This window comes from Parus major, chromosome 5 (assembly GCF_001522545.3).
Source record: "Parus major isolate Abel chromosome 5, Parus_major1.1, whole genome shotgun sequence".
NCBI lineage: Eukaryota > Metazoa > Chordata > Aves > Passeriformes > Paridae > Parus > Parus major.
Window position 1 is genome coordinate 52,107,268 of NC_031774.1, and position 9,061 is coordinate 52,116,328.

The following is a 9,061-nucleotide window of genomic DNA, read 5'->3' on the forward strand; positions in this document are numbered from 1 at the left end:
ACTCAAACCATCCAGGATCACACCCAGCATGGGATCTAATGTAGCCTCTGAGTTCATTCCTCTTTGTGAGAAAGGAGCTTTACTCCCAGGGTTAGTGTCTGCATGTTTTTCCAGCTGCTAGCTCTCTCCCCATCCCTCAGATACATGTGCCTTTTCAGTCTGTCAGTTCTTCATTCATGTCCACGTGTGTGTTCCCTTCCTCCTCTCCCACCGGGAAGCCTCCCACAGCCCACCCAGCTCCTCCAATGCCATCCTTCACTTCCCCTCCTGGGGCAAGGCAGCAGGAACCAGCACTGTTCCCATGTCCCTGCTTGCTGGGGTTAAAACCATCTCATCTGCTAATGTAGATACATAGAAGTGCTTTCAGCAAAAGCTGTTTGAAAAACAGAAGCAAGAATTTACTGAACTTTTTTAAAGCTGCAAAATCCTCTTTATTCTGTTATATTCTCCTTTTTCAATCTTCCCTCCTTTATTTCCCCTTTTTCTATAAAAAAAATCTTATATTAATCATTATTGGTATCTCTTTTTCACGGGTATTTGATTGCTGCTGAAAAAAAAGGGTAAATATAAAAGGTTCCTAAAGCATTCAGAGTCATACACCCACATTTCTCTCCAATATTATCTTGCTTTTCAAAGTTGGACTGAAAAATCTACAATTATTGTAGAAGTTTTAAAACAAATTTAAAGGTCCGATTCCTCGAAGCTCAGGTGGTTCAGGATCAGTAGCCACCAAAGAAAATAAAACCAGAAACAACAGAAAATATGAAAATTCTTTTACAGGCAGAAAATGTTAATGGGAGAAACGTTAAAGGTGTTAATAGTACCAATGCCATATTCAGTATCTCCTATAAATGGGGAAGGGAATGTTACTGTTGGCAACCCTAGGCAATGACAGGAAGTATTTATTAGCTCAACGGGATCCTATATTTGCAAGAGTAAATCCAGCCAGCAAGAATTATCACTCTGTTGACAGAATAGCTAAGGGGCCAGGGAGAAAGTAGGTGGTAAAGTAGGCATTCACTGAAGGCAAGGGAGGGGTACAGAGCCCCCATAAACCAGCACTCCCCAGGCAAGAGGGTTCCCAGGGCTCCCCTCCTGCCCTGCTCAGAGCAGCTCACAGCTGTGGCTGCTCTGATGGTATTTTTATGAATGGTGAAAGAAGACATTGGTCCAACAAGTCATAGAAGTACTGAGCTAAAAGAGAGAAAAGCAAAAGAGAATAAAAGCAATTAAATGTGATTAATGCTATGTAGTTGTAGGTAGATGCTTGCCTATAAAGCATGTGATGGTGTGTAACATGAAAAGAAAAATGAAGCAAGTTATTCAAAGGGAAACTCCACGACACATGGAGAAAACTCTTCAGCTGTACACCACAGGCTTGATTTTCTCTGTTCAGAATACCTGCAGCATGCATGGACTTAACTGCCAACAGGGACTATTCATTTATTATGGTTATACAGCGCCAGGCACTTGAAGCAAGTCCTACAAAGCCCTGTGATTCATACAGACCACAGACCTAATCCCAGAACGTTTATTGTCATCAGTGAAAAAAGGCTAAGCTGTGACAGGCACTCTTGGCCAGAAAGAAGCAGAGCTGATGCCCTGACTATTTTGGGACAAAGACATCCTGTTCCTCCAAAGCCTGAGCTGGGAATCCATCTTTCCCACTGGGAAGTACCAGCCAGGCTGGCTGCAGGGGCAGCTAGGGGGAACCTGGCCCTCTACAGCAACTTCAGATGCCTGCTCAGATAAATACAGACACACATGGATAAAGGACTTGAGTTGATTTTTTGTGTGTGCTTGAAATGATGATAGTCTTAACTCCTGCTTTTCATTTTGATAATATTAAAGCATTCCTTCTAATTAATTTTGCTCTTCTATCCATCTTGAAAACTGTTCTGTGCTTAGATGATAGAACATTCCCTCCAAGAGTATTTTTAAGTTCTTGTGTGATGAGAATTATGATCAGGATTGGGGCAACAGCATTAATGTGGTATTTTTCCAATTCAGTTTGAAGCTATTGACCTTCTACCCTTTGTAGCCAAAACACTAGGTTCTGACACAGAAACTCAGGATAAATATACAAATAAAATATTCCTTCTTTGATTTTGCAAAGGTTGTTTATGATTATAGAGTTAATTCATTGTTCAACCCCACCTTGTTTCAGTAGCACATATCATGTTGCTGACTTTGTCTGGATGACTATCAAGGATGTCTTCAGCACATAAACACAGCAATACAGACGCCTGTGATATCCAGTAACGTTTTGGGCAGTGGGGAAGCTCCAAAGGAAAGCAGATGTTGGAAAAGGTTTTGGAAAAGGTAGAGAGAAGGATCTAAGTAATTATAGGCCTGTCTCCTGACACGAGTCCCAGCAATATAATGGAATGACTCATATGGATCTAGATTAACGAAGAATCAAAGGAGGAAAATATCATTAATGCCAATCAGCAGGAGTTTATGGAAAGAGACCCTTTCAAACTGACTTGCTATCTTTCACCAAGGAGATTGTAAGGTTGAGTGATAAATGTAACAAAGCTGATGTAAAACACTTGGACTTCTTTAAGGCCTTCAACTTGTTGCAGCAAGACATGGTGATTAAGAAACCGGAACAATCCAAAGTCAACGTGACACATATAAATTGGTTGTCTAACTAATCATCCCTGAGACACCACCACAGGCTTCCTGGAAGGGTGCTCGGGACCTTGTGAGCAGCAAACACTGCTCCCTGGGTGCCACCCTAGGGCCTTGTCCCACCCCAACCATTTATTCAGTCCTCAGTCCTTGCACCCCTTCCTTCTGCTTGCTGGCAGACCCCACTAATCAGCTGTGTTTTCTCAGAGTTGTTTATTTTTTCCTTTCTCACCCTGGATAGCCTGCACATTGTGTGAATTTTCAGGATGGCAATTACTTATTGATAATTTTTTAACATCAGAAAAATGCAATATGTCCCATAACCCCGCACAATTTGTTCTTCATCAACCGATATTTTATCAAGAACTGTAAAGAAATAAAAGGATTGCTGATAAGGTTTGTGGGTGACACCAAGACAGAGAAAAAAAGATAAAAATGAAAGGATGTGTCACCACTACAAGCAGACCAGTTTATAAAATTGCATTCAGATGAACAATACACATTTGAGTACAACCGAAGGTAAAAATCACACCTGTAGGAATAATAATAATAATAATAATAAAGGGTAGTTTCAATACAGGAGATACACTATGGAAGGGAAGGATCAGAGATACTGAAAACGGCACATGAAACACTGCTGAATGTGAGTTTCCAGAGTTCAGAGTTACAGTATCTGAGAGAGCTAAATGGGTTCTTCGGCTGTGGCATCAGCTAGATAACCTACCTCATGTATGTATTTGGGTTTCATGCTATTACAGATGGAAAACCATGCCCACATCTGGTATCCACAGCACAAACCAATGGATAAAGTAGAGATGAATCAGAGGACATGCATGCTACTGCTTACAAATTGGAATAGGATGCCTTTTGATAACAGACCCCAAAACTGCAATCTCTTTAGTCTCTTCAAGAGATGGGTGTGGGCTGAGCTGGTTCCTGATTTAGAGTAAAAGTCTGATCATCCATGATACAGAAACAGCAAAGTTCCCATAGCTGCAAGATGTCATTAGCAGGCATATGCAGAACAGAAGCAAGGGTTTCTAAAAGCGAGGAGGAACAATCACATGGACAGTCTTCCTAAATTGCTCACTAATTTCTTGCCTCTGGTAATATTTAAATACGAGACAGAACCCAAATCAAAGACAGGTTACTTCAGGGAAATACACAGAGGCACTTCAGGGCTTGGTTCTGCTATAACTTTGAAGACTATATAAGCAACAACCTGGGTCTTCACCTAAAGTACCTTCAGAAAATACTGAGGCTCAGCCCATGTCTGGACCTCAACACACTTGTATGAACAAGTAGACTTAACAAGTGTGGCTTATGCCAATTATTAGGATAACCTGTACCCAAAAGCCCGGGAATTTATCTTACTGCTACAAAACAATTACTTCCCGCTATTGCTTGGGCATACCAATTCTTAACCAGCATTTGAAAACATGACGTGTTCAGGAGTCATCTATTCTTTCCCATAATTGTGAATAGAGTCATTGATTCAATATCAACTGCACAGGAAATGGCATAGGAGGCACAGTAACATGCCTGACTTAGATGGCAAAGCATCTAGGATGTTTCTTTGGTGGGGTCATGTGCTAGAAATGGAAGAGGCTTGCTATAAAACACCTATTTTAGCTTCAAACATACAAATGCATAGTCAAATGCAGAGCTAGCATCACCACCAGCTGGCTACTTGTCCTTTGCATTGCCTTTGTAACCCACATGGCATCAGGGTCATGGAAAGCTAAGGAGGTATTTTCAATCCTCTACTTCTCTAAACAGTGACCTTGTGCCAACCCATGATAGCAATGCTCTCACCCGGCTCTCCACAGCACTGTGATTCTGTCCTGGAGCTATGATCCATATAGGCATTTGCGTCAAATGCGGTGGAATTAGTGCAGTTCAGGCACTTGATAGCGATCCTATCATGAAGGTTCTTGTGTTATGCACCACACCATATGGCTCTGCAGGCAAAGCACAGCATGCCTGGCCCTACAGGAAGGGAATTAAATGAGGCATGCAGTTCAGGAAGCACCACTGTTTGCCCCTGTTTACCCTGCAGCCCAGTGCCTGAACCCCTCCTCACCTGAGGAATGCTGAGCAGTTGAGGTGCCAAGGCCACTCTGCTGTCCCCAGGCACTTGTATGGACCAAAGGGAAAAGTTAACACACGCAAAATCTCCCACCTCTCAGGTCTCAGTCTCTGCTTGACATGAAGCTGAGAAGGAAGATCTTTTCCCTTTCCAATGTTTTCTCTGCTGTCAACACCACATTTTGCTCTGGCCTTGCAGCAGGTTGCACTTGGGCCTCATCATAACTGAGCATGGACTATTGATTCAGGTTGCAGACAGTAATCAGTCCTTTTCTATCAATAGCTTTTGTAATTAACATTTTAAAAATCACACACTTCTTCCTACCATAAAACACTGTTAAGATTATGTATTGTTTGGAAGTTAAGATTTTAAAACCAAATACAAATACTGATTTCAAACACAAGGAATTACTTAAATTCTAATTGAATTACTAATAATAAAGCAGTCCTGCAAATTTTTCACTGCATGGAATTACCTTAGAATTTGTACAAGAAAAAGAAAAAAAGGCATTGGAATAAGAATGAATAATATTAGCTATATCCCAGTGGATGTAACATATTTTAAAACGTGTTTTTCAAAGGCTTAAGGAAAAAACCAAAAAGTTTCATCAGGATTAACAGCTATCAATCTAAACTAGAAGTTTTGTATAAACTAAAATGATCTAATACCTGGGCAGATTCCCAGCTGGTAAGCACTGTCATAGCTGCAAAACACAACAAAGCACCTATAACAATTACATTAGCTGATTCTCTACTTGTCTCTACCAACTGATGTCTTTCAGTCCCCAGCCTTTAAAGGGCAGTGAGTGGAATACAAATTCCTCAGTCAGTTCTGCATTTGTAATCCTTCTTTCAGAATTAAGACTCAAAACCTGTGCATATGAATACATTAAATTCAATCCTTATGTTTGCCCAGCAATTGTAATCAAGTCCAACATTTTTTGCTCTGACTGCAAATGCTGTTGGAGTCTACTCTGTGCAGTGCAGCATTAAGAGGTTCTTACTGTGGCTTTTAATGTCCAGAAGAAAAAAATTATTAATTCTTCACCACAGTGATGCTGTTCTGTATCTTATTGCTTTCTGTGAGGTGGCAGCCAAATGAGTGACACAAAAAAAGCACCTTAACTAGCAGAATCTGCTTCCTATATGTTTTTGGAGTCATATTCTTCAGCTCTACTTCCACAACCAAGTTTTTATAACTGCTAGCATTGTAGCCAGTACAGCTCAAAACACAAATTGCAGCCTATTCTGGTAACATACAAACATTATCATCTAAGTCCCCCTTACAAAATCACTACCACCACAACTAGTGATAGCACAAGAACCAGAAAGCATGATAGGATTATCAGACTGCTTTCTGAGTTTTTAAAATCTTTATACAGGAAAAGAAATCACCTTCTGATTTGTGAATATGGCTTAAGTAGTACCTGATAATACACAGAATATTTATGGACAACAAAGAAAGATTAAACCTGTACAATCAGCTTTTTTCTATGGCCCATTTTCTAAGAAGAACACGAATACATTTTGAAATTATATCATCTGTTTAAAGGGGAGAAGCAGAACATAGCAACAATTAAATGCAGAAGAAAGCACCTGCGATGCAGTTTGTCATTCCCTGTGCAAGTATTGCTACACAGTAAAACCAGCTCTAATCAATGTTGTCATTTAATGGCAATAAAATAGCAAAATCAGCTACTGTTATTTTTGTGGTCTCAAGCACTTCTTCAGAAGTTCTTACTTCAAAATCCTTTTGTCAATCAAAAGCATGACTCTGAAAGATACAGTCATCCCTCACAGCTCCGCTGCTCCCTGTGCCCTTTCCCCAACCCCTTTAAATTTGGGCTGCAAGTATTAAATGTGGGCTTTATCAAGGGCAATAGTGGAACTCCTACTGTATCCCCAGGAATTGCATCTGACTATCCACCATTGTGCAGTTCTGATTTTATCAGAGTGACTACTGCTTCCATGGAGCAGAAATGCAAGTATGTAAAACACAATGCTAAGTTTAATGCCTCTTCATGCCTGTGCACAGAACTTCCACAGATCAGGACAGGCACACTCCTAGGTGCAAACAGCATTACATGTACTTCTCACACTGCCAATCGCTCTAATGTGGGCAGCTCACCCTTCCCATGCTGGCTGGAGTGCCCATGAGCAGGGTGGGAGCACTAGGCTTGGTAACAACCCAAAGAAATCTCTGCCCAATTTTTGCCCTTCTTCTAACTCTATCATAACTCAATTACAATTTTTACAAACACATCATAAAGAACATATTCTACTGGCAATTGAAAAGAAAAAGATGAAGCAGCAGCTCTGTGGCAAAAGCAGAGTCAGGAGATCTGGATACTTTTCCTGGCTTTGCTTTAGATTTCATGACTGACGTTGAAAAGTCAGATACAGACAAATCCCACTCCCTGCTCTGTGCAAAGGGTCCTGCCTGCTTCCCAGGGAGAGTGGCTCCACTATGAGTGTGTATTGTCTGAGCAAATACACATATGAATGTGCATGTACACACAGAAATACAAACATTTGCACAAGGGGTGAGTCCTGAAATCCAAAATTCCTGTCATTAACACAGACCAAGGCATCAGCTTAATGAGAGACTTAGGAAGGAAAATTTGCAGGTCAGATGTTGTGGGGTGTTTTGTAGTCCTGATGATGAAGTAACAGACATACAACTTTACTGGGTGGCATTCAAAGGCCATCTTTCCTTGCTCACATCTCTAAAAGCAAAGGAAATATAACCTATATCATAGGATGGATTTCAGGTCTGAGCTGGCAAATATATATGACAGCCATAAAGTTTGTCAGAGAAGCACCACTTAGAAAGACAAAATGTTACTACTAGGTTGCCAGACCCACAGACATGCCAAGTTTCTACAAATCCCACCAGACCCAGCATTTTTTTTTTCTACAAAGGTTTGTGTTTTTTCTGTTAAAAAAAATAAAAACCAAACAGAAATAGGTTTGGCTTTAAACCACTTACATACATAATATACAGAAGTTATTTCTCTTTCTTGATTTTAATTCATAATTAGAACTACTCCTGACTATACCAAGACCTTCTTTATAGACTTAAAAAGGATTGTGCAGAGTAACTAGTGGATATACAAAGAATGTTTTGATAGCCCAGGCTTCCACCCTTCTTCAACAAAAGAGCCAAGCATCAAGCTGGTATGAAAACAGTGCTCTAACACTGTATGGGTGTCTGATGGCGCCAGGTGAGATCTGCCAACACCAGCCTCAGACCCCTGCCAGGTGTGAGCTCCCTTCTGTAACACGCACAGCATCCTCTGGGCTGGAAAAGCCCAAGAAAAGGAAGGGTGTGCTTTGGCAGATGTCCCAAGGACAGAACCCTGAACACAGATGACCACTGCTGTGCTATCCATGCCTGTGTCCCTTCCCCTGGCTGTGAGTGGGCAGGGGGATCTGTTCCCTTCCCCAGCTAAGGGCTGGATCTCTAGGGAGATCTGTCATTTCTCCAGCCACTCTGTGGCACCATCCCCTCTGCCCCACGGTGTTCCCCAAAACCTGAGCACCCCACCTCACACCGCATCTCCTCCCACCCTGGAGGGGCCGCAGCTCCCTGGAGGTCTCTTTATATTCTTTATATTCCTTATAGAATCACAGAATCAAAGACTGTTAAGGGGTTGGAAGAAGTGCCAACCCCCTGCCATGGGCAGGGACATCTCTCACTAGACCAGGTGGCTCAAAGCCCCACACATCTGGGCTTCAACACTTCCAGGGATGGGGCACACAGTTTCTCTGAGTAACCTGTTCTGGTGCCTCACCACCCTCACGGTAAAAAAATTATTGCTACTATCTAATATAATTTCCTCCTTTCAATCTGTACCCATTACTGTTTGTCCTATCACTACAGCTACTGATGGAGCGTCCCTCTCTAGCTTCCCCGTAGCCCCTCTCAGATACTGGAAAGTTGCTGAGTTCCCCACACAACCTTCTCCAAGCTGAACAGCCCCAACTTTCTCGATCTTTGTAGGGAAAATGCTCCAGTCCTCTTAAGCAACTTCGAGGTCCCTTCTGGACTTGCTCCAGCATTTCCATGTCCTCCTTGTACTGGGGACACCAGAACTGTACGCAGTGCCCCAGGTGGGGTCTCACAAAGGCGAACCCCGCTCCCAGCTCTGCCGCCCCGGGGCTGCTCCGATCCCCGGAGGACGCGGGGCCAGCACGGAGAGCAGGGCCGGTCCCCGGGAGGGACGAGACAGATCCCCGGAGGACGCGGGGCCAGCACGGAGGGCAGGGCCGGTCCCCGGGAGGGACGAGACAGATCCCCGGAGGACGCGGGGCCAGCACGGAGGGCAGGGCCGGTCCC